Source organism: Copadichromis virginalis, linkage group LG23 (genome assembly GCF_057382275.1).
Source record: "Copadichromis virginalis isolate Kocher_CV1m ecotype Utaka linkage group LG23, C_Virginalis_male_GT1.1, whole genome shotgun sequence".
Taxonomy (NCBI): domain Eukaryota; kingdom Metazoa; phylum Chordata; class Actinopteri; order Cichliformes; family Cichlidae; genus Copadichromis; species Copadichromis virginalis.
In genome coordinates this window covers 47,882,040-47,907,038 of record NC_140639.1, presented here as the reverse complement: position 1 = coordinate 47,907,038, position 24,999 = coordinate 47,882,040, and the positions used below count along the sequence as shown (strand labels likewise).

The 24,999-nt window shown below is 41.8% G+C and overlaps 3 long non-coding RNA genes across 3 annotated transcripts in view; all 3 read right to left on the bottom strand.

The window, feature by feature from the left end:
• The window catches only part of LOC146681975 (uncharacterized), a 69,128-nt gene extending 50,421 nt beyond the window's left edge, over positions 1-18,707 (bottom strand). The window contains exon 1 of the long non-coding RNA XR_014918015.1: positions 18,660-18,707. This is a non-coding gene — a long non-coding RNA (uncharacterized LOC146681975). The remainder of the gene's footprint in view (positions 1-18,659) is intronic.
• LOC146681977 (uncharacterized) lies at positions 1,868-3,039 on the bottom strand. Its single transcript, XR_014918016.1, has 2 exons — positions 2,701-3,039; positions 1,868-2,109 (listed from the first exon to the last, which is right to left on the bottom strand). It is a non-coding gene; the product is annotated as an uncharacterized LOC146681977 (long non-coding RNA).
• On the bottom strand, positions 7,496-11,808 carry LOC146681976 (uncharacterized). Its single transcript, XR_014918007.1, has 3 exons — positions 11,602-11,808; positions 11,391-11,480; positions 7,496-8,059 (listed from the first exon to the last, which is right to left on the bottom strand). It is a non-coding gene; the product is annotated as an uncharacterized LOC146681976 (long non-coding RNA).
• Positions 18,708-24,999: the final 6,292 nt, after the last annotated feature.

The following is a 24,999-nucleotide window of genomic DNA, read 5'->3' as shown; positions in this document are numbered from 1 at the left end:
GCTTTTTTGTGATGTTAGGGACATTATGGTAACTCGAGGCAGAACACCATCCAAATCTTGGTAAATAACACATGAAAGAACAAAAGAAACAAACATGGTAAAAAGAAGCCAAACGTGTGATAACATTGTTCCATCACGCTCACTCACTATTCTCTCAACCTTTGCCTTCACGGGGCTGCTGCAACAATGTACCTGGGATTACCGTAATGATGCAAATATTAATGAAAAGTGCAGAGTTGCTGCTCTCAGGAATCATTGGACTTCTTTTAATTGAGGAAATGGATCAGGAGTTACGGTAGTTACAGATGTTTAATACAACCCTAGAAAAGAGCTTTCTGTAGTGCTGTGCGATACGGAAAGATGTTTTATGTATCCGATACAAGTAAATACAGGGCTGATATGATCTCTACTTTTTAATGTGGATGATGCATCATCAAAATGCCAAATTGTTTACATTTTCATGACCTTTACGTTGTTTTTTAGGGGGCTTCATCCTAATGATTATTAATGAGTTAAAACCGAGGACAGAAATAATAAAAGGATTTAGTTTGTAGCCCATAGTTTAAAAACAGTAATCACACATTATCCCTTTCTTTAACAGCAACACAAAAGGATCATTATATTCCATTAAATCTGAGCCATATTATATTCAGTATCTTTATTTTAATTTCAGTAAATGTTTTTATTTAAATGACATGTTTCAGTGAGATAAATGTGTTATTTCAAGGTCGTTGCATCATTTTTACTTTTCGAGTTGGCTAAAATAAGAATTAGCCAGTTGCACTTTAAAGTAATATAACCAACATATCGCCACAGTTATCTACCTGGATATTCTTCAGAGCATGCTTTCTTGCATGTGACAACAAGAGACCTCTCGGTTGTCTGGTGGAGCATTTAGCCCCTCGCTACATGTTTCCAAATCGGCCTTTCTTCTCAGTGAAAGCTGTCCTAGAGAAGTAAAGCAAGTTTGTAAGTTTCTCTCTCAATGTTTGTAACGCATTCCCACGTTAAGCTTAACAACCGATATATGGAGCGACTGCCGCGTCTCCTCTCCCCCTCCCTCTCCTGCTGCTACTTCAATCATGAAACTGATCAATGATCAGCTGATCGCAAGTTCCGTCTCTCTTGTTTGTTTCCCACTTTGCGCCAGAAAGAGGAAACCAGCAGATAAACCACAGCAGCACGTTTAAGCTTGATAAGCTGTTGTTAGAATTTATTTAATATTACTTTAATGCCTAATGCTATAAGTAGCTGACAGCTGGTAACTGTGCAGGGGCGGGTCTAGCACAGTTTTGCCAGGGGGCCAGCTGGGGCATTAACAGGGAAAAGGGGGGCACAAAGAAATACTTTTCTTTCTTATTCTCGTTTAAAATGTCTCGCTTTTAATAAATAATTATCTGAATCTTACAACCAAAGTTTTTATCTAACGTAAAATGTATAGAAATCTAATATTGTATATAGTAACTATTAAGTCTAATATATACCCTGGTAAGTTATAGTACTTTTTCCTTTGGGAAGATACCACACAGCAAATCCATCATGTCCAAATTAACACTGTCGGATTTGATTTCAACACTATTAAAGTGTCTATATGGGTCCACACCAGAGAGTGTTAATTTAACTCTTTTTGGAGAGTTGGTACGTTAACTCTGATTTAGTGTTAAACACCAAATCTGTCTGGAGTTGATAATTTAACACTTGGTGTTAAGAGTTTATATATTAACTCTCAAAGAGTATTTTAGTTTAACTACGTAAGAGTTATCTTCTAATTCATTCTAAAAAGCGGGAATTTCACCGTTCTGAACTTCTAAAAATTTCTTTTGGAAATAAACATTTACTAAAAAGATGCAATGGTTTTTGAAAAACATTTATTCTGAACTGTGCACCACAATTTCAAAACATTTTCTGAAAGATGTAACAGTATACATGTTCTCACTTTCATTAGAGTTTTGTTTATCAAAAGGTCTGACACAGGTGAGCTGGTAAATACAAATAACAGCATTCTCATCACTTATTTCTTCAATACAATATGCATGTCCTTCATTCATCCCTTTGTGGAACTTCAACGCACTTCTGCTCTCCCCCATATTCCATCTTCACAAGCATATCCTGTGTGGAGATTGAATAAAAATTAGTTGACACTAATTAATGGCACAAATAATCCAGTAAACAATTGCAGCACAGTAAAAAAAAAAAAAAAGGAATCCTCTTTGAGCCATTACTTGTGTAAAGTATTTTCCCAAAAGACAAAGACACAGGCAACAGGTAATACTGAACTAAATGTAAAACCTCAACCTTTTTCATTTTTACCTAAACCGTGTGCACAAAACTCTGGAGGGATCTATGCTAACGTAGAATCCAGTCAGGACGTCTGCTACTGCTGTTTGCTCGTTTTTTTTTATTTTTATGGGCGATCGTTTTCAGGCTTCAAGCAGCACCATTATACCAACATTTCACATTCTACACATTGTTTTAGGTGTATTTGACCAAACGTTTGACTGAAAATTCACATGCAAGCTTTTTTTCAAGGCTGTGGTATTTGCCCGCAAACAATACCTTTCAGCTAGCTAAAACAGAATATTATGCTATCAGCGAGCAACATGGCTAATGCCTTTCACACAGCTTTGTCTCAACTCCAAAGAGCCACAGAAGTAAAAGCTCATAATAATAATTGAAACAATCTTTGAAAAAATGACTTACCAAGCATGGCAAACAACTCAAATATGTAGAGCAAAATGTTCTGAAACGGCTTCACTTCAGCTTCGATTGGAGCCGTGCTGGGGGCGGAGTCTGTGAATTTACTCTGTTGGTGTCATAGCCCCTCTAGGAGTTCAGAGTTAAGAGGTCAGGAGTTAATGTTTCCATTGTAACACCTCCAGATTTGACAGAGAAACACTCATTTTTAACACTCGATTTTAACTACTATCATTTTACACCTCAGAGTTACATTAAAAGAATGTGACTCTGCTTAGAGTAAAATTAACTCTACTTTTGCAAGAAGACTACTAACACCAAAACATTTAACACTTTTGAATTTGCTGTGCATCTGTGCAGTCTGCAGTTCTGTTGAAGAAAGATGTTGAATCTATTTAATTGTTGTTGAAAAATAATTGATTTCTGTGCATTTTTTTTAAATACATGCATTAAATTAAAGTCGATTATGTCGATTAAGCATCACGAGGCAGAGGGTGGGCGATGGTTCCCTTTAGTTTTTTTTTGCTGGGAGTTTGCAACCCTATTAGTTAGGTTGTTTAATATTTCTGCTAAGTACTCTTTAAAATACCAGAATAGGGAGGATGGTGCAGGTTTAAGTTTATTAGATTGATCAGTGTTGCTGAACTATGAAATATTTTGGGTGCAGTGTGTTTTTTGCATACAGGTATAACTAAATAACTTTAATGTTTTATTTTTTAAAACTTGAGTATGAACTTATACAAAATAAAGAAAGATATTAAAAAAACTGTTTTATTGATTATAAAAATACGCTGTATCGGATTCATATCGATACTGGACACAAAAAAGTGGTATCGTGCGTTCTCTAGTCCATACAGGAGAGAACCAGAAACTAAAGAAACTAAATTGCGTGTTTACCTTTATGTTGACATCAGTGTCTGTTTTTTTTTATTATTATTATTTCAGCATTTCAGCATCTCAAAATATTTTTTAGATAAAAGCAGTCAAAATATTTTTTTTAACAGATGAATCATTAAAGGATGGCAATTTCTAAAATGGTAACCAAAAGACCCGTGTGTTTTCTCTTTTGAATAATAATAATTATTGCTCATTAATAAGAAAACTATTTCTAATCCAATTCAATTTTCGAACAATCAATAAAATGATTGATGACTAAAATGATGAATAACTGCAGCCCTAGAATAAACACATTTTAGAGAAACTTGTGATTTTTGAGATGATGCAGTTTTAATTTGATCGTTTTTCCCCTTTGGTAACTTTGCTGTCCTCGCCCTGAGTTCCTTAGTTTCACCAGCTAGACAGCGAGATAACGATGCTCCAATAACCAGACTTATTTTCCTTTCTGTGCTGATTTATTGAAGAATGGCCTCTGACCATTGCCTTCTCTTTGACCATCGTAAAACTGAAAGTACAAAATACTGTATTAGCTAACTAACATTGTAAACTAGCTTGTTACACTCTTACTGCAAGCTAACAGTAGATTACAGCTCAGCATTCAATACCATCGTTCCCTCGAAGCTGGACAGGAAACTGCAGGATCTAGGACTGAGCAGCTCCCTCTGCAGCTGGATCCTTAACTTCCTGTCTGATAGACGCCAAGTAGTCAGACTGGGCAGCATCACCTCATCCCCCATCACACTGAACACTGGTGCACCACAGGGGTGTGTACTGAGCCCTCTCCTGTACTCACTCTACACGTATGACTGCACAGCCACTAACAACTCCAACATCATTGTGAAGTTTGCGGACGACACTACAGTGGTGGGTCTTATCACCAACAGTGATGAGACGGCTTACAGGGAGGAGGTCAGCGCCCTGACCCACTGGTGTCAAGACAACCATCTCACCCTCAACGTCGCAAAGACAAAGGAGTTGATAGTGGACTTCCGGAGGTGCAGAGAAGTACACACCCCCATCACCATCAGCGGCGCTGCTGTGGAGAGTGAGCAGCTTCCGGTTCCTTGGTGTACACCTGGCTGAGGATCTTACGTGGTCAGGACACATAAACAAAACAGTGAAGAAGGCGCAGCAGCGCCTCTTCTTTCTCAGGAGACTGAAAAGATTCGGCATGAGCCCCCGCATCCTCAGGACCTTCTATCACTGTGCCATTGAGAGCATCCTCACTGGATGCATCACCACCTGGTATGGCAACAGCACCGCCTACAACTGCAAAGCTCTCCAGCGAGTAGTGCGGTGCTCTGAACGGATAATTGGAGGTGAGCTTCCCTCCCTCCAAGACATCTACAGGAAGCGCTGCCTGAGGAAAGCGGGGAGGACCATCAAGGACTCCAGTCACCCCAGCCATCAACTGTTCAGACTACTTCCATCAGGAAGGAGGTTCTGCAGCATCCGGTCCCCAACCAGCAGACTGAGAGACAGCTTCTTCCACCAGGCCATCAGACTGCTGAACACGTCATAGACACCTCACCTTCACTACTGGAACTTCAACATTATGCACTCCACACTGTATATAAATGCCACTTGTTTTGCACATGTCCAACTACCAACCTCTGTATATTTTATTTTATTGTTTACTCTATTTAATTTGTAAAATATGTACACACACACACACACGCGCACGTAGAAAAACATATTTAGTATACACATCCAGTAATGCATGTACTATTATATATTGTACATATATTTATTAGTCTCAGATTTAGCCGTTCTTATATTTTGCTTGTTTTATGTTATTGTATTTTTGCACACCTCTGTTGCTTGTGAAGCTCGCAAACAAGAATTTCACTCACATGTACTGTACCAGTGTACCTGCACATGTGATGTGACAATCAAAGTGATTTGATAACAAGATAAAACTTTCAAATGTACAAATTATCGTACCATTTTTACACAAAACAAAAGTTAATAATTATTTTATTGTCACTCATACTTACAGACATATCTTGTCCAAGGCAACAACATTTTAAGGTCCATATCAGCTTAGAACGATAACTTTCCGCCATCTTTGATTTTTTCACCTTCTCATTGTTCCTTTCCCAAAGTAGTCAAACCCATATTACAAAGCAGCCACTAGAGGGAGCTCTAGGGCCGTTTGCAACCATAATATCCAGTTTACCTTATAAAAGGCAGAACAGTAACTATAGTGTTTGCAATAAATGGAGACATTTAAAAACAGAAAGCTATCATCTACTGTGATTCAAGTGTATAAACTAAACCACATAAAATGGCTTAAACTGAATATGGTCACGTTTTATTTTTTGTGTGGCCATTACTGCATTTTAATGGTGTTATAGATGCTGTCGAGGCTAAGCCTACATTTAAAGCCACTGAGCTGTTTGTTGGCAGGTTAATGCAATGTCACTGGTATGAATAAACGTATTAAACTTAGTTCAATAACTGAAACCATACTTATCTTGTCCTTTAGATTCTTTATTCCAACACAATTTAACATAACAGCGCAGCGGTCACAATCTGTTTGCTCCTTCCCAACAACAGCACACCTGCTGCTAATGACCTATCTACCTTAAATAGACACACCATATGTAACACAAAAGGTGACCCCTAGTGGCATACATGAGGTACCCACACAAAAATGGCTCCTACAGATACTGAGCACAAATATGAGTACAGAGAATTTCCAGCAAGCTTTTAATACTGTCACAAAAAGGTCTAGAGGGATTTATCAGCATCATCCTGTCAAACTGGTTTTATGGTGGTTTTGATGAGAACAGATTATAGCTTGATCAAGAAGACCAACCGTCAAAGTCCTGTTGGGAAACCTTTGCACTTTTTCAAGGTGTGAGTATCATCAAGTGTAGCAGTGATGTCCTCATTGGTCGTTGACACAGTTGACAACTTGTTTGAGGGATGAAATTGTGGCGTTTTGGTCAGAAAGTTTATACTTGTAAATCAGACTGCAGAAATATTTCTGAAAATGTAGTGGTTTGTTTGTTTGTGGTTTGTTTGTTTGTGGTTTGTTTGTGGTTTGTTTGTTTGTGGTTTGTTTGTTCATGTTTTTTGTTTGTTTTTATTTCAAATATCTTATAACAAGATGAAACTACAATTGTAAACGCAATTTGTTTTTTTGGTTTTTCTCAAACTTAAGTAACTGAAACCTTTCATTGAACTACAGCAGAAACAGATTGGAAATGCCAAGTTATTCTAACACTAGTGGACTTGTTAAACAAAACATTTGTTTCACTTCTTTCTCAACATGCAGCACCATTAAGAACAGTGGACCAGCATAGTTGGTCTGCATGAGCACACTTACTGCAACAGTTGTACATGCTGAAACTGGTTGCTGGCAGCTGATGTGAAGAAATGTCTGGACACATCAAAAGTTTTCTTTTTCATTTTTTTCCTCCCTTGGATAACATACACATGGCAAATAAAAACATGTAACTAGGGTGACGTGAAGTGTGTATCATCAGGTTTAACTAAAATATAATGAGGCTGTCCATCTGTGAAGTAATTGTTCCTTCAAAAACCACTGTGACAACAGATTTTATTTCATTCATTTGATGGTTTTCTATTCTGTATACTGGAACTTTTTAATAGCCCCCCTGTCCACACATCCTTGACATGAGACTTTCTGCAGAGTTGCACATGATGAATGCACACAAAACTTAAAGTGTTGCTGTCATATTTTTTTGGATGTGGTTTGTTGTCATAATCAAGAACGTGTCTTATTTTTTTATTTGTTTTGTTGCTGATCGGCCATTGGACTGCTGAGCCTGCAGTGAACAGCCAGTCACTGACTCTTGATGCTAGAGCAAGGACAACTGAGCTCTCTCTCTCTCTCTCTCTCTCTCTTTTAAATAAATAATACGTTCGAGCTGTTTATGTTTTTGACTTGTTATGGACTCTGACTGGCAATGGGAGGGCTGGCGGACTCATATTATGGAGGTGGAGGGTAGACACATTTTGTGTGCAAGAGACCACATACTACAGTGGTGATTGACACAGACTTCAATGGACATTTAGGTGAAGGGAACAGAGGTTATGAGGTGTTGGGTAGGTGTGGTGTTTAGGAGAGAAATCTAGAAAGACAGATGTGGGGCAGATTTTCCAAGTGGAAATGGCCGTGGTGCACACATACTTCAAGAACAGGGAGGAACTTGTAGAAATATATGAAAGTGGAGGAAGCTGCACACAGGGCAACTAAATATTATGCAGAAGGTGAAATCAAAAAGACAGGAGACAAGGAGGTGTCAGGGAGAATGCAGCTATGCAGCATCAAATGGTAGTTTGAAGGATGAGTTTGGACATCAAGAAGAGGAAGTGAGTGAAGGCAGAGACATGCAGGAGTATAAACAGGCTCTGGGTAGTAGGGAAGACTTACCAGATGGCTGGGATAGTACAGCTTTATTGAGATAAACTGCCAAGAAGGGGTTTGACGTCTTCTCTGCACAGAAGAAAGGGAAAAAAGAAAAGTGATTTTGAAAGTATTTGAAGGAAGAGATTTACAAAGAAAAAGAAGTGTAGTTAGCGAAATGAAGAAAATAGACCAAGAAACTGGGAGGCTAGGCATGTAGCAGAAAGAGGTGACAAAGGAAAAGGCTCAGTGCCACGTATGTGAAGCTGGACCCCAAGGAAATGAGGGAATGAGACTTGCTAGGCAGAGAGTGAGTTTGAATGGATGTTCAAACCCCCAAAAAAAAAGATATATTCACATAACATAGATTGAAAGAAGCTGCAGGTGGCACAGCAGCTTTAATGTCTTCCAGACAGGAAGTTTTGGAAAGAAATATCATCATTTCCCAGATTTTACTATCTTAGTGTTCTGTAACAAAATCACTGTTGTGCGCATGGTGTTAGAGATGATGATGATTACAAACAAACTTAATGTGCTAGTCGTGCTTTTCTTGAGGGATTTGTCCTTCGACCAGTTTTCATGTCATTGGAATCATTTGTATTCACTGATTCTGGCACTTATTTCATCAAACCAAACTCCAAGTAAATACTTTCGGCTTTTTGGTTTTGTCAAACGAACTAATGTAAAGAATGCCTGGCTGTGCACTACACCACGCAGTGGGAATTTGTCTTCTCCAGTTAAATTCAGGATTAACTTGCTTTATAACACAGACCTCAAAAGTAACCGTTATAACCCCAAACACAAGAAAATGTGATCTACAGCACAGTGAGAACTGGCAACGCTTATCTGGAGGGGTCAGAGTGAATGAACTGGACACCTGTAGAAGCAGGATTTGATTTCCACTGATTTCCTTTCTGATCTGATACCAAGTAAAATTCAGGGTGGTATCGACGATACTGATCTGATACGATACTCTGTACAAAAACTTATTTTTTTTACTCTATCTTTTATTTTATCTCAAATTATAGCGTCGTAATGATCACAGGACATCAGATTACTTGTTCTTATCACTTAATGATGCAGAATTATCATATAGAAATGAAAAACCTGAAGTTGTGGCTATTTGTTGCCTGCCTGCAGCATTAAAGGACTCCGTGAGAGACGTCTGTCTCGCCCTGGCAGCACCTCTCCCTCTCCTCCTCTTCAGTTCGCCTCAACATACGCTCGTCATATTCTGTGATATGATTCACTCTGAGGTGTTTGACCAGGTCAGCGGTGTTACCACAACACCTCACATTCTTGCCACATGTATGGCAAACCACGTCTCAGCTGTTCGTGGAGGTAAAATACGTCTGCAAATGACTCTGTTTACGCTCAGCCATTGTTGTGAGTGTGCACGCCAAGGGGCCGGACACAATGACGGGTATCGGAGGAATCGATATTTCAGTATCGATCCGCACATCACTAGTTGAGATACGTTTTAAACTGGTCCAAAAAACAAATGCATATTTTCCCGAACCACTGTTCCTTGACTAAGGTGGATAACGTGATGAGGTCAAGGAAGGGTGTGACGGAGATTTGATTGAAAAACTTTGTCGTCCGTTAAAGTTTCACGTTGGCTTTTTCATCTTGAAAGCCCTCTCTGCTCGTGTCCAACCCGTGTGAACAATCACAGATGTGAGAAATGTAAACAAACCGTCCGCAGAACGCTGATCAGGTTATTTTAAGCGCAAGAAAACAAAAACGTTGCGCTCACCGTCGGCGTCACGGACGAGGCCTGGGGGTCCGGGCCCGTCCACAAAGGTCATTGTAACACAAATCATACGATTGCTAATGAAAATGCTATAAAGCTACATCGCAGATAAGTCTCTGGAGTAACAATCAAGGCCATGTTAGTTATTTGATGAATAGTATCTGTGCCACTCATGGCGCATGACTGAGGAGGACGTTGACCTCTGCAAGTCAGGAAAGTCTGCTGCTCATTGTATAAATATGAGATTTTTTTCAAAAACCAGCCAGCCATCATCTCGGGAGGCTGACTCCAAAGTACCATCTCACTTCAAACTTGCAAAACAAGTCGAGTCGATGCGAGCGCACTGCTTGTTTCTAGTTAGTCTTTAAGGATGACAGCATTAGTCTGCTCCTTTGTATGAAAGAAAGTGAGTCGAGTCCATGTGGTCTGGCACCCACCCACATTTCTCTGCTAGTGATCCATGAGGACTCCACCTTGTTGCCAGTTCTCTTGTGTGGAAGCTTCAGGAAATGACAGCTTCACTCTGACGTGTGTGAGCTGTGTGAGGTCTGTGGTTAGAAGTTTACAGTGTTTGCTCTTTGTGTCGTCTGTAATATGCTCTATGGCTTTAAAAAAATGGCCACATGTTTCTGTAGCTGAATTTGTCCATCTCTGACCTTCTGAGGCTGTATTTTCAAACAGGGACGTTCTGACTTTTCTTCACCTTGTACTTCATTCTGCAAATGTTTTATACTCTATTAGAGTTATTACATTATTCTGTTATGCTATAAAATCAACCCCCATATAAGATCGTACTTAAGAAATACATTTAAAAACCTTCCTGTGCAAATAACCCAAGTTATCTAGAAGAAATAAAAACTGCACCGCAAACCAAACTCAGGTGTTCGACCTGTTGAGCTCGGGAAACTAACTGGTGTTTCATTTTAGTGAGTGCTTTGTTAGATTCCTTCATTTGAACCAAATGAAGTTGATTAAAGTTGATGCATTGATGTGTTTGAAGTGTTTTGTTAGTTGCGATGGATCTCCTGCTGTCTTTTTTCCTCATTATTAAAAGAGGATTTCTTTGAATTTCAAACATCCATTTCCTGTTTATCTGGTCCCGGGTCACAGGTGCAGCAGTCTAAGCAGAGAATCCCAGACCTCCCTAAACAACCACTTCCTCCAGCATATCCAGGACAATACTGAGGCATTCCCAGGCCTGCTGAGAGATATAACCTCTCTAGTGTGTCCTGGATCTGCCCTGGAGACTCCTCCTCATGGGACATGCCCCAAACACCTCACCCAGGATATTTTTAATGAAAACATCACAAATAAGTCGTCAGGTCTGATGGTCACATTTGTGAGATTCAACCACCATAAAGCAGAGATCACACAGGACACACTGTGTAACCCTCAGCTCAGGTGTGTTCAGGACATTTGCTTGGAAGAAGCCGTCTGTGGATAAATCCTGCTCTCCACCTCAGCTGTCAGGTTTATCCAGAGAACGGCCGTCCTGACTTCCAGCAGCCCCACAGTCCTCGTTTCTAATAAACTGGCATCACTGAAATGAACTGTCTGCCTCGCTGTTCAATAATCTGCTCTTTGCCAATTTCCCAGCAGAAGCTTCCACTCATATCAGCATTTTTCTGTGATTCTCACATGAACTAAACAGAAAAAGCTGAAGCCAACCTCAGAGTTCCCCGTAGTGAGGAAGAGTTTCCTCTGAGCCACAGCTGAGTTTGATGCGTCCACAAAGGAAGACTGACGGGAGGACAGACTCTGGGAGAAAGGCAGATATTAAAAGATATGAATACAAAGTACGCTGCAACAAACAGGACAGCAGATTATGAAGAGCGGTTAGACCTTCATGTGTCAGTCATTGAAATGTGATCAAAGTTACCTGTTTGACATCCTGATAGAAGAAAATCAGCTTCTTGGATCCGTTTGCAGCAAAGAATTCATGGATCAGACTGAACTGGAAGAATCAGACATTAATGACTCAAAGGTTCAACTCTGAGGAAGGATCACGTCTCTGAACTTACTCTGTCATCAGAGACGATGGCGTCTTCCACCGCCGCCTCCTCCAGGCGGCCGGCGTCGGCCAACCTGCTCATCAGGTATTTATGTCGGGCATCCAGAGCTGCCCGCCGTTCCTCCTTCACGGCTCTCGCCTGTTTGGCTACTTCTCTCCTCGCCTCATTGGACAGCAGCATCGTCCTTTTACCAGACACCTGGAGAAACATCAGCTCAGTCTACAGACGCAGAGACCAGTGAGAGCTTGGCCCAAACATCTGCAGGTTTCTGAGGACCACGTTTGACCCTGACTGGAGGCATCGATTCTGAGAGTGACTGCCTAAACTGAGCTACTGTCCCCCCTCCACTGAGACGTTGTCCTGTGATGTGTCATGGGGGGAAGTGTTCCTCACGGTTGGACTCGTGACAAGTTCAGTCAGTTTATTCAAACTTTAAAAAGACGCATTTTCAGTCTCTGGATTTCAGCAGAAACAAATGTGAACACAGCACTTTTTGATTGAGTATAAAAGGATGAAAGAGTCAGTGATTAGTAACATTGTTGCTGACTGATGCTGTTGTAGAGCTGTCTTTGGATCCTCACCTTCCTGGAAGCCTTCCCTGGATTGCTCATATATCATTAACTTGTTTGTGTTCAGTAGAATCAGGTGTTGTGGATGCAGGTCGTAGCTGTGTGAGGCCTGTACAGTCAGCGCTGTGTGAGCGCTGTGTAACGTTAGCTTAGACTTCTTTCTGTTGTTATCATCCTTCAGGTTAATGTTGTTTTCATTATGCATCACAGGAAGTGTGGGTGGCTGTTAGCCTCACAGCTCATGGAGAGTTGCTGCTGCTCTGCCTCCTTTTTGATGTTTCTGCTCTTTGTGGCTTTGTGTTACTTTGTGTCGTGTCTGAAACAAAGTGAGTCCATGTTACTAACTGTAGTCGGCTCTCTGTCTCGTGCACAGCTGACTGTTGTCTGAATGAAAGTGTTTTTGTACTTTGTGTAATCTGTTGGGTCTTTGAGCCCTTTTTAAACAGCATATGAGCCATATGTATGTGTGTATATGAAAGGTTGTTTGTAATACATCAAATTGTTGCTTATTCTAGAGCTGCTGCTGTGCCTGATTGGTCTACTCGCTCGAAACTGAAGGTTGACTTGATTCTTTTGGTTTTTTACATTTTGTCAATAAACCAACTTCTTTATGATTTGAACGGCGTCTCTGACGTGTCACAGGCCTGTCAGCTTTCTTGGTGATTGGTATAGATTTGAGCTTCATGCTCTGGCTGTTGTTGGGTTTTCCTCTTTCATATTAAAGCTTTTGTCCTACATTTGGCTCTAAAGTCTAATTCTAATCCCAGCACTGTGTCTGGGTGTGTGATGCTTGTTTTCCTGCTCTTTCTCATGAAACAGTCACAACATTCTCAGTCCAACTTTCACTCTTTGCTGCGTTTGCTGCAGCTGCAGTGAACATGGTGCCGTTTGCCTTTAAGAAAGTTGTGCACAAAGGCTTTTTCTCTAGCAGACAGCTGTGTGGCTAAAAGTCAGATCATTTTTTACCACCTCAGTCACACTGGACTGAAACAAGAGTGAAACTAGGAAGAATCAGAGTTTGTCCAGTGACTGCACTGATTTTCTTCATATTCACAAACTGATTCTAAGTAGTTGCATCAGCCAGCTGAAGTCATGTGACTAATGGCTCTCAGCTTCTGTCCTCCTATTCGCCGGTGTCCTTCACCTGTCACACCTGGTCAAGAAAGAGTGAGAATGTTCAGAGCTTTAATGGAAAAGAATATTATTACATATAAAAGGCCTCTAACAAGTATTGTAGTGTTAATCAGGATGAAGTCCATCATGAACACTTCAGAGTGGTTCAGACAGTCGGTGTTTCATCCACAGAGCCTCCAGTCTGCATATCAAAGCATCCTGAGGAATGACAGTGAAGCCCGAGTTCCCCTCATTACATTCATGTGTGTGACTGTGAGGAAAAGGTGATTGTATGAACGTGTGTGAGCGAGTGAATGAGGCTTGTATCAGAGTGGAGATAATGTCAGCGGCACAAGCTGGACGCTGCAGGTGTCACATGTGAATCTGTGCATCAGTGTCTGCACCTTTGTGGAGGTGAAGCTCAGGAGGTTTGGATTTGTTCAAAGCTCTGTCTGCTCCATCTTTCTTTCCCTCAGGCCTCTCCAGATCAGGAAGGAGGTCCTGTTCTCCTTCTCCCTCCTGGATTTCTGGATCCAGGGAAGGATCAAAGTCTCTCAGCCCAGCATCAGAGCTTCTGGCTGGGGGAGGACTGGAAGTTTCAGCTGGAGGCTGAGAGCCTGGATCTGCCATCTGAGTCACAATTCAAATATTCTCAGTAATCTCAAAAAGCAACAGAAAGGTGCCATTTTCATGAGCAGTGGGTTATCCAGCAGTTTGATTCATGTCAGCAGCATTTAGTTTGTAACTGCTGACTCACCTCTGGCTGTGTCCTGCTCTCAGGGTCACAGTGGACACTGTACCTTTGACCGAAGCTGCAAAGACAGTCAGCAGGGGTCTGGATGCATTCAGCACCACGTCCTTGTTGGGCAGACACCTTCAGTGACAGGACAGACAGTCCAAAGTAAGGAGACGTGGGACACAGTGAAGACACAGAAACAGAAACCAGAACTATAATCACAAAACAAACTCAGAAACATAAAGAGTGAATCAGCTGATTCAGTGTTTGTGACAAAAACATGGATCCTGGTTAATAACTTTTATTTGTTTGTTTCTGTATTATTTTGTGTATCGTTCTTATGAGCTGTTGTTTTGTCAGTGAAATATTATTTCATTGTTTTAAGCTTTTTGTTGACTTTGAAGTGCTTAAGTTGATATTTTTGAACATTTAATTTGTTCGATTATTGTCGAGTCGATAAAACTGTCAAACGCACAGCTGCTTCCAGCACGGCCGGAGGAGAGGTGGCCGAGCAGACGCACAACACACACAGCTCACAGGTTTGCATTTCTAGATATTGCAGATGTTGCAGAAATTGAGAGTAAAGAACTCAGAGATCCAGCGCTGTCTCCTGCCCCTTATTTATACACCACAACACAACGACAGGCGTAACTCACACAAACGGGTAACATGAGGCTCAGATGCTTTGGACGTGTTCACATATACTGGACACAGAATGATGAAGATGGAGCTGCAGGAAGGAGGAAAAGAGGAAAAACACAGAAAAGATTCACAGATGTGGTGAAAAAGGACACGACAGCTTCTGTTTGTTAGTTTGGTTTTTCTTTATTTGGTAAAGATTCAGAAATAAAGAGAAGATCACATGTTTGAATATTATATTAACGTTCTGTAATTACAACAAGTTGTAAAATCATTCCAGAGTGAGACAGAGACTGTGCAGAGACTGTAGAAGGACAGAGCAGCAGCAGAGCAGTCCAGATACACTGATGATCCTCTGTCAGATCCAGAGGGACACACAGGGCTGATGCTGGACTCTACATTGTGTCTGACAGTGGAGCTGTTCTCAGAGCAGTTCACTCTGCAGCACTGACAGTCATCTGCACTTCATTCCTCTGTCAGTCACTGCTGGATGAAGCTCTCCTCTCCACCTCCCAGTAACATGGCCCAGTCAGAGCGTCTCTACACACAAGCTGCTGCTGCTTCAACCTCTCTGGATCATCAGGACACAGCTGCTCCTCTCTCAGCACACACACCGTCCTGTTTACCATCATGGCCTCCACCTGCAGAGAGAAGGAGGAAGAGCAGAGGAGATAAACGAGTGTTTCCAGAGACTCTTCATCAGCTGTCAGTCAGTGATGCAGCACATCCAGTATAAAGAGCAGCAGGGACGTCAGTGCTGGGACTGTACTAGGACTCATTGTTGCTTCACTTTTTCTAATCTTTGGATTTTTATTGAAGTTGCTGAAAATGTTTTTCCCTCCTAGTTTGAGTTTGGACTTTCATTCATTAGAAGAACCTTGGTGTGTCCACTCTGAGCTCTGTAGGAACCCCAACAACAAGCCCAACAATCCAGATGGACGGTTCCAGCTGTTAACTGGAGGAATTCCATCCAAACATCTGCTCTCACTAAATTCTTCCTCACCTACAGACTGTGTTCTTCACTGCTTTAAACTTGGAAATCAATGCAGTCATTGGTCTGCGTGCTGCTTTGTTCAGAGAGCTGATTGGCTGTTGACAGTGTTTGATCAGAGCGTGTCAGACGTTACTATGGTGACCATAAAGGTGAGAAACAGGAAGTGTTTGTGTCCAATCCTGAAGCCTGTCACCGTTCTCCTCTCACAGCTTCACTGAGAAGCTGCAGCTTTACAGGAAACACTGGATCTTTGTTTCATACTGACTGTGTTTAGTACAATACTGCTGACAGCACCACCCACTCACTCCATCACTCTACTGACCTCAGAGTCTCCAGTCTGTAGTCTGGACTCTGCTGAAGATCAGACAGCTGCTTCACATCTGGATCCTTCAGGTTGTCATTGTATCTCAGGTCCAGCTGTCTCAGATGGGAGGGGTTGGACTTCAGTGCTGCTGCCAGATAATCACAGCTGATCTTTGACAAACCACAGCCCCACAATCTGTATAAAGAATGAAAGATGTAAGTTTATTAGACAAAGTGCTTGAAATCATTCAGTGTTTCATCATCTGTTCAGAGCTGAAGAAGGTTCAGAATGTAGAAGTTTAGAAAATGGAAACTCCAAACAGCTGAAGCCAACAGGAAGCAGCTTCAAACAGGAAACTGTGCAGAGTTTCAGACTATATGTCCTGATGCAGCCAGTTGGATTTTGGAGATTTGAATCTCTGTTCTGTGACTAAGTCCTTGAATCATTTCTTCCAGTTGGTCCAACAAGACAGACTAAGTATTGGACATGTGTTGTGGCTCCATCAGGGGAGCTTCTAAATGTGATGTGATGGCCCCTCTGGGTCTGTCAGGTCACAGCACTGAAGAGAGCTCAAACTGGGCACACAGTTGTTCCAGTCTGGACCAAAGACTCTATACTGGGACTGAGGGACTGCTTTGACTGCACCCACTGGGACTTTTTAAAGGCTCATGTTCTCACTTAGATCATCGATTTCTACTGACATTTCTTTCTGGGAAAAATGGGGATTACTTTGGAAACAGGAAGTATTTTCCCCAATAAGCAGCCCTGGATTAGTAAATCACTCCAACATGTTCTCAGGCAGAAGAAGCTGTCTTGTTATGAGGGAGAGAAGAAAAAGATTGAGGCACAGAAACCTGTTGAAAGAGAGATAAAGCAGCTAAAATCAGGTGTAAAAGTAAAGCAGAGGATGAGCTGAATAAAGGACACTCAAGGCTGGCTTGGAAAGGAATGAAGTCCATGGTGGGGATGCAGAACAAGGAGCAAAGATGAATGTGATGCTGAATCAGCAGAAGACTTGGACTCATTTGATTCCAGCTTTGATATCATTGATTTCAATGAAGAGCTTTGTGATTGTAGCAAAGGGCTGGTAGCTCTGAGAGTCCCACTGATGAGGTGTTTGTGTGGAAATCTCTTAGTGGGACCAAAGAGAGAAAAAGCCCTGGTCCTGATGCTGTGGGAGGGAAATGATTGAAGTGTGCTGTGAGGAACTGACTGGGAGATTTTCACACATTTTCCAGTCCTCCTTGGAACAACAGGAAGTTCCCAGCATATGGAAACAAAGGTTAAGTGTCCTATGGCACTCAGTGATGATGGTGCTGTGGCCCCACCACCTCCACCTCTTTGTAAAGGAACTAACTGTAATCTGAAGCTTCAAATGGAACTAAGACTTCCTCCACTAGGTGGCAGTGTCTGATGAGAAAGTGTTAGTGGAGCTGGCCTGGAGTCAGAAACAGGAAGATGCAGGATTTGGGCTGAAATGGGCAAAAGTGGTTAGCACTAGTGCCTTAGAGCAAGAAGGTTGTAGGTTGAAGCTTATTGGTCAGCTGGGCCTTTCTGTGGAGGTTGGATGTTCTCCCACAGTCCAATGAAATGCTGCTTAGGTTCATTGGTGCTTCTAAATTGGCTGTAGGTGTGGATGTGAGGGAGTGCTTCTCTGTCGCTCTCTGTTGGCCCTGTGATGGACTGCTCACCTGTGCAGGTGGACCACGCCTCTTGCCCTATGACAGCTAGGGCACAGGCTGCAGCCCTGTGAGCCTAAGCTGAATAAACAGTTAGCAAAAATGATCCATAGATGGCCTGAAATCCCCCAGTTAGCAGTTTGGTAGATAGCTATGACATGCTAATCCCATCCAGCAGCTGTATTCTACCTGTAAGCTGATCCCTGCTGAGCCAAAGCACTTTTTCATATACAAATTACAACCTTTAATAGAAACCTATTGGTCAGCATCTTATTAGCCTGCTGTTAGCTTCATTCCACAGAAAACTGAGAGAAACTAACAGAGTTGATAAAGAATAAAGAGAAATGTGCTGATTTAAAGCCTTTGAAGTGCTTCAGATGATCTCTGTCCACTTCTGTCCACTCATTCATTCATGTAAGCTTTCTAATGCAGCTTTGATCTTCACAGTCTGCTTGATGAAACTCATTCTAACCCTGAATGTCAGAGTGTTCCTCCTTCTCTTTCCCATCATTCATGCTGGCAGTGGAGGAGATTTGGATGTTGGACTGTGTTTTGGATGATGTGTGTATGTTTGTGTTGGACTGCTGTCTGTAAAGCAAACGCACATTTTGCTTTGGATTTCAGTGTCAGACAGACTTTAAGGTGCAATGAAGAGTTTGAGAGTTTCACAGTGAATTTTCCAGTGGAGGATTTTTCTTCTTCTTTGAAGGTTTGAAATGTGAACATTGTTCTGCTGCAGTCAATGGACTAAACCAGAGAAGAAGAAAACAGACTTTACCATGAAGATCCTCAGTGTGGATCAGTATAATATCAGCCTGATGTCTGCAGTTTAGTGTCAGCACAACTTTCACATCATATTCATCTCAGCACAACTAAAACATGCTGACTGACCCCAGAGTTTCAAGTTTACATCCTGGACTCTCCAGGAAACCACACAGATGCTTCACTCCTGGATCCTGCAGCTTGTCGTTGTTTCTCAGGTCCAGCTCTCTCAGATGGGAGGGGTTGGACTTCAGTGCTGCTGCCAGATAATCACAGCTGATCTCTGACAAACCACAGCGCTCCAATCTGTATAAAGAATGAAAGATGTAAGTTTATTAGACAAAGTGCTTGAAATCATTCAGTGTTTCATCATCTGTTCAGAGCTGAAGAAGGTTCAGAATGTAGAAGTTTAGAAAATGGAAACTCCAAACAGCTGAAGCCAACAGGAAGCAGCTTCAAACAAACACAACAAGAGAAAAAACTCTGAATGTTTCACATTAAAGTCGTACATTTCTCATAAAAACAGGACAAAGACTTGAAAAAGTCGTGTTTTTCCTTCCAGGAACCACATGGCTTCACTTTTAAAGGTGAAGTGTGACAGAAATGGACATATTTGAAGTCCAACACCTTTTTCCAGTCACATTATTAAAGCAGACAAACTACAAGCTCATTTTCATTCCAACAAGTCATCTTCTGACCTGGACTAACAACACTGGTCTCTATGTGCAGCTGGCTGTGAGACCAGTGCTCAGGGAGCGTCTACAAAGTGCAACACTGAAAGAACATCACACACTCATTTGCTTCCAGCACTTTCACACAAACATCTACTGTCATTATTGTCACCAAACTCTGTGGATCCTTTATTGCAAATTCAAATGGGATCAAATGGTCAGACAAAAGAGGGTTATGAGGAAATATGATGAAATGTTGTGTATTAGCAGCAAGTTATTGAATCATTTTCCTCAGAAACCAAACAAAATGATTGACAAACATGTTTTTACAAACTCAGTGTTGGACTTGGATCAGCAGGATAAGCTGATGTTTAAAGGCATTTGAGTCTCGCTGTATGAGAGTCCAGTTCTTACTCAATATTTATGGATGATGTTCTTTCAGTGTTGCACTTTGTAGACGCTCCCTGAGCCTCACAGCCAGCTGCACATGGACCAGCTGACATTACCCAGCATTAGAGGCGGCTGTAAAAAATTCATGTTCCCATTTAAATGGTTTTAATTTGAATAAAACGATGTTGATTCATTCAATCCTGAATCGATGTTTAATATAAATGTATTTTGCCAGAATCTCAGGTTAAAGCTCACAAACTATTTCAACAAGCAGCAAACAGATAAAACAGTAAATGAGAGCAGCTAAACACACAAAGATGGAAACACAGAGCGTGGATCGTTCACTCGACGGCACGTACACGGACACGCCGTCGGGGCTGAAAGTGGACAGCTCACAGATCCTGAAGCTGCAGGTTTCATCTGTCTCCAACCAAAACTGAGTGAAGCAGCAGCAAAAGAAGATCCAAACTCTGCTTCACGTTTGATCAATATGCTCATGAATTCTCTCTGACTTTGGCTGTTCCTGCCTGCACAGCTCTCTCTCTCTCAGTGTACTCCAAGAACAGCTTCAAACATCTGTTTCTGCATCATTCACTGTTTATTAGCCACCAGTCTGCTGTTGTGTTCAGTGCTGTCGGCCTCTGACAGTAAAGCCTCATTTCTGCTGTTCCATGGAAACTTTTTAAAATGATGACAGATTACAAACTCTCAGCTGTGTCTGTAATCAAACCTCTGTAACTTTGCTTCACTTCAGCAGCATCAGCTCATGTTCACATGTTGCTTCATGGTTTGCTTCAGTTTTTGATCGACTGCAGAATATTTTGAAGGTTATCTGCTATAAAAAGCCAGAAGAGGAAAATCTGCTTCATGTGTTTCTGTTTGATCCTCAGTGACTTTGACACAAAGGCCTCTGCTGTGATGATCACACCTCTGATCAAGTCTCACAGTGTCACAACTGATAAATGATCAGAGTTAGAATATTTCTGACTGTCTGCTGTGTGCCGTGACCTTTGACCTGCTAAAGACAGTCAGCTGTGGATTATTCATTGTTGTGTCTGATACTTAGAACTGTGAGGAAGAAGCTACACAGTTAATCAGGGTCCCCTCTCTCTGAATCAGGAAAGGTGGGCAGGCCGCGTGTGGGCCGCGGGCCATACGTTGAGTATCACTGTTTGAAATGTGAACATTGTTCTGCTGCAGTCAATGGACTAAACCAGAGAAGAAGAAAACAGACTTTACCATGAAGATCCTCAGTGTGGATCAGTATAATATCAGCCTGATGTCTGCAGTTTAGTGTCAGCACAACTTTCACATCATATTCATCTCAGCACAACTAAAACATGCTGACTGACCTCAGAGTTTCAAGTTTACATCCTGGACTCTCCAGGAAACCACACAGATGCTTCACTCCTGGATCCTGCAGCTTGTTGTTGGAGCTCAGGTCCAGCTCTCTCAGATGGGAGGGGTTGGACTTCAGTGCTGCTGCCAGATAATCACAGCTGATCTCTGACAAACCACAGTCCATCAATCTGTATAAAGAATGAAAGATGTAAGTTTATTAGACAAAGTGCTTGAAATCATTCAGTGTTTCATCATCTGTTCAGAGCTGAAGAAGGTTCAGAATGTAGAAGTTTAGAAAATGGAAACTCCAAACAGCTGAAGCCAACAGGAAGCAGCTTCAAACAGGAAACTGTGCAGAGTTTCAGACTATATGTCCTGATGCAGCCAGTTGGATTTTGGAGATTTGAATCTCTGTTCTGTGACTAAGTCCTTGAATCATTTCTTCCAGTTGGTCCAACAAGACAGACTAAGTATTGGACATGTGTTGTGGCTCCATCAGGGGAGCTTCTAAATGTGATGTGATGGCCCCTCTGGGTCTGTCAGGTCACAGCACTGAAGAGAGCTCAAACTGGGCACACAGCTGTTCCAGTCTGGACCAAAGACTCTATACTGGGACTGAGGGACTGCTTTGACTGCACCCACTGGGACTTTTGAAAGGCTCATGTTCTCACTTAGATCATCGATTTCTACTGACATTTCTTTCTGGGAAAAATGGGGATTACTTTGGAAACAGGAAGTATTTTCCCCAATAAGCAGCCCTGGATTAGTAAATCACTCCAACATGTTCTCAGGCAGAAGAAGCTGTCTTGTTATGAGGGAGAGAAGAAAAAGATTGAGGCACAGAAACCTGTTGAAAGAGAGATAAAGCAGCTAAAATCAGGTGTAAAAGTAAAGCAGAGGATGAGCTGAATAAAGGACACTCAAGGCTGGCTTGGAAAGGAATGAAGTCCATGGTGGGGATGCAGAACAAGGAGCAAAGATGAATGTGATGCTGAATCAGCAGAAGACTTGGACTCATTTGATTCCAGCTTTGATATCATTGATTTCAATGAAGAGCTTTGTGATTGTAGCAAAGGGCTGGTAGCTCTGAGAGTCCCACTGATGAGGTGTTTGTGTGGAAATCTCTTAGTGGGACCAAAGAGAGAAAAAGCCCTGGTCCTGATGCTGTGGGAGGGAAATGATTGAAGTGTGCTGTGAGGAACTGACTGGGAGATTTTCACACATTTTCCAGTCCTCCTTGGAACAACAGGAAGTTCCCAGCATATGGAAACAAAGGTTAAGTGTCCTATGGCACTCAGTGATGATGGTGCTGTGGCCCCAAAACCTCCACCTCTTTGTAAAGGAACTAACTGTAATCTGAAGCTTCAAATGGAACTAAGACTTCCTCCACTAGGTGGCAGTGTCTGATGAGAAAGTGTTAGTGGAGCTGGCCTGGAGTCAGAAACAGGAAGATGCAGGATTTGGGCTGAAATGGGCAAAAGTGGTTAGCACTAGTGCCTTAGAGCAAGAAGGTTGTAGGTTGAAGCTTGTTGGTCAGCTGGGCCTTTCTGTGGAGGTTGGATGTTCTCCCACAGTCCAATGAAATGCTGCTTAGGTTCATTGGTGCTTCTACATTGGCTGTAGGTGTGGATGTGAGGGAGTGCTTCTCTGTCGCTCTCTGTTGGCCCTGTGATGGACTGCTCACCTGTGCAGGTGGACCACGCCTCTTGCCCTATGACAGCTAGGGCACAGGCTGCAGCCCTGTGAGCCTAAGCTGAATAAACAGTTAGCAAAAATGATCCATAGATGGCCTGAAATCCCCCAGTTAGCAGTTTGGTAGATAGCTATGACATGCTAATCCCATCCAGCAGCTGTATTCTACCTGTAAGCTGATCCCTGCTGAGCCAAAGCACTTTTTCATATACAAATTACAACCTTTAATAGAAACCTATTGGTCAGCATCTTATTAGCCTGCTGTTAGCTTCATTCCACAGAAAACTGAGAGAAACTAACAGAGTTGATAAAGAATAAAGAGAAATGTGCTGATTTAAAGCCTTTGAAGTGCTTCAGATGATCTCTGTCCACTTCTGTCCACTCATTCATTCATGTAAGCTTTCTAATGCAGCTTTGATCTTCACAGTCTGCTTGATGAAACTCATTCTAACCCTGAATGTCAGAGTGTTCCTCCTTCTCTTTCCCATCATTCATGCTGGCAGTGGAGGAGATTTGGATGTTGGACTGTGTTTTGGATGATGTGTGTATGTTTGTGTTGGACTGCTGTCTGTAAAGCAAACGCACATTTTGCTTTGGATTTCAGTGTCAGACAGACTTTAAGGTGCAATGAAGAGTTTGAGAGTTTCACAGTGAATTTTCCAGTGGAGGATTTTTCTTCTTCTTTGAAGGTTTGAAATGTGAACATTGTTCTGCTGCAGTCAATGGACTAAACCAGAGAAGAAGAAAACAGACTTTACCATGAAGATCCTCAGTGTGGATCAGTATAATATCAGCCTGATGTCTGCAGTTTAGTGTCAGCACAACTTTCACATCATATTCATCTCAGCACAACTAAAACATGCTGACTGACCTCAGAGTTTCAAGTTTACATCCTGGACTCTCCAGGAAACCACACAGATGCTTCACTCCTGGATCCTGCAGGTTGTTGTTGTTGGTCGAAAACCAGGAGTAGTCATTACTCAGGTCCAGCTCTCTCAGATGGGAGGGGTTGGACTTCAGTGCTGCTGCCAGATAATCACAGCTGATCTTTGACAAACCACAGTTCCACAATCTGTATAAAGAATGAAAGATGTAAGTTTATTAGACAAAGTGCTTGAAATCATTCAGTGTTTCATCATCTGTTCAGAGCTGAAGAAGGTTCAGAATGTAGAAGTTTAGAAAATGGAAACTCCAAACAGCTGAAGCCAACAGGAAGCAGCTTCAAACAAACACAACAAGAGAAAAAACTCTGAATGTTTCACATTAAAGTCGTACATTTCTCATAAAAACAGGACAAAGACTTGAAAAAGTCGTGTTTTTCCTTCCAGGAACCACATGGCTTCACTTTTAAAGGTGAAGTGTGACAGAAATGGACATATTTGAAGTCCAACACCTTTTTCCAGTCACATTATTAAAGCAGACAAACTACAAGCTCATTTTCATTCCAACAAGTCATCTTCTGACCTGGACTAACAACACTGGTCTCTATGTGCAGCTGGCTGTGAGACCAGTGCTCAGGGAGCGTCTACAAAGTGCAACACTGAAAGAACATCACACACTCATTTGCTTCCAGCACTTTCACACAAACATCTACTGTCATTATTGTCACCAAACTCTGTGGATCCTTTATTGCAAATTCAAATGGGATCAAATGGTCAGACAAAAGAGGGTTATGAGGAAATATGATGAAATGTTGTGTATTAGCAGCAAGTTATTGAATCATTTTCCTCAGAAACCAAACAAAATGATTGACAAACATGTTTTTACAAACTCAGTGTTGGACTTGGATCAGCAGGATAAGCTGATGTTTAAAGGCATTTGCGTCTCGCTGTATGAGAGTCCAGTTATTACTCAATATTTATGGATGATGTTCTTTCAGTGTTGCACTTTGTAGACGCTCCCTGAGCCTCACAGCCAGCTGCACATGGACCAGCTGACATTACCCAGCATTAGAGGCGGCTGTAAAAAATTCATGTTCCCATTTAAATGGTTTTAATTTGAATAAAACGATGTTGATTCATTCAATCCTGAATCGATGTTTAATATAAATGTATTTTGCCAGAATCTCAGGTTAAAGCTCACAAACTATTTCAACAAGCAGCAAACAGATAAAACAGTAAATGAGAGCAGCTAAACACACAAAGATGGAAACACAGAGCGTGGATCGTTCACTCGACGGCACGTACACGGACACGCCGTCGGGGCTGAAAGTGGACAGCTCACAGATCCTGAAGCTGCAGGTTTCATCTGTCTCCAACCAAAACTGAGTGAAGCAGCAGCAAAAGAAGATCCAAACTCTGCTTCACGTTTGATCAATATGCTCATGAATTCTCTCTGACTTTGGCTGTTCCTGCCTGCACAGCTCTCTCTCTCTC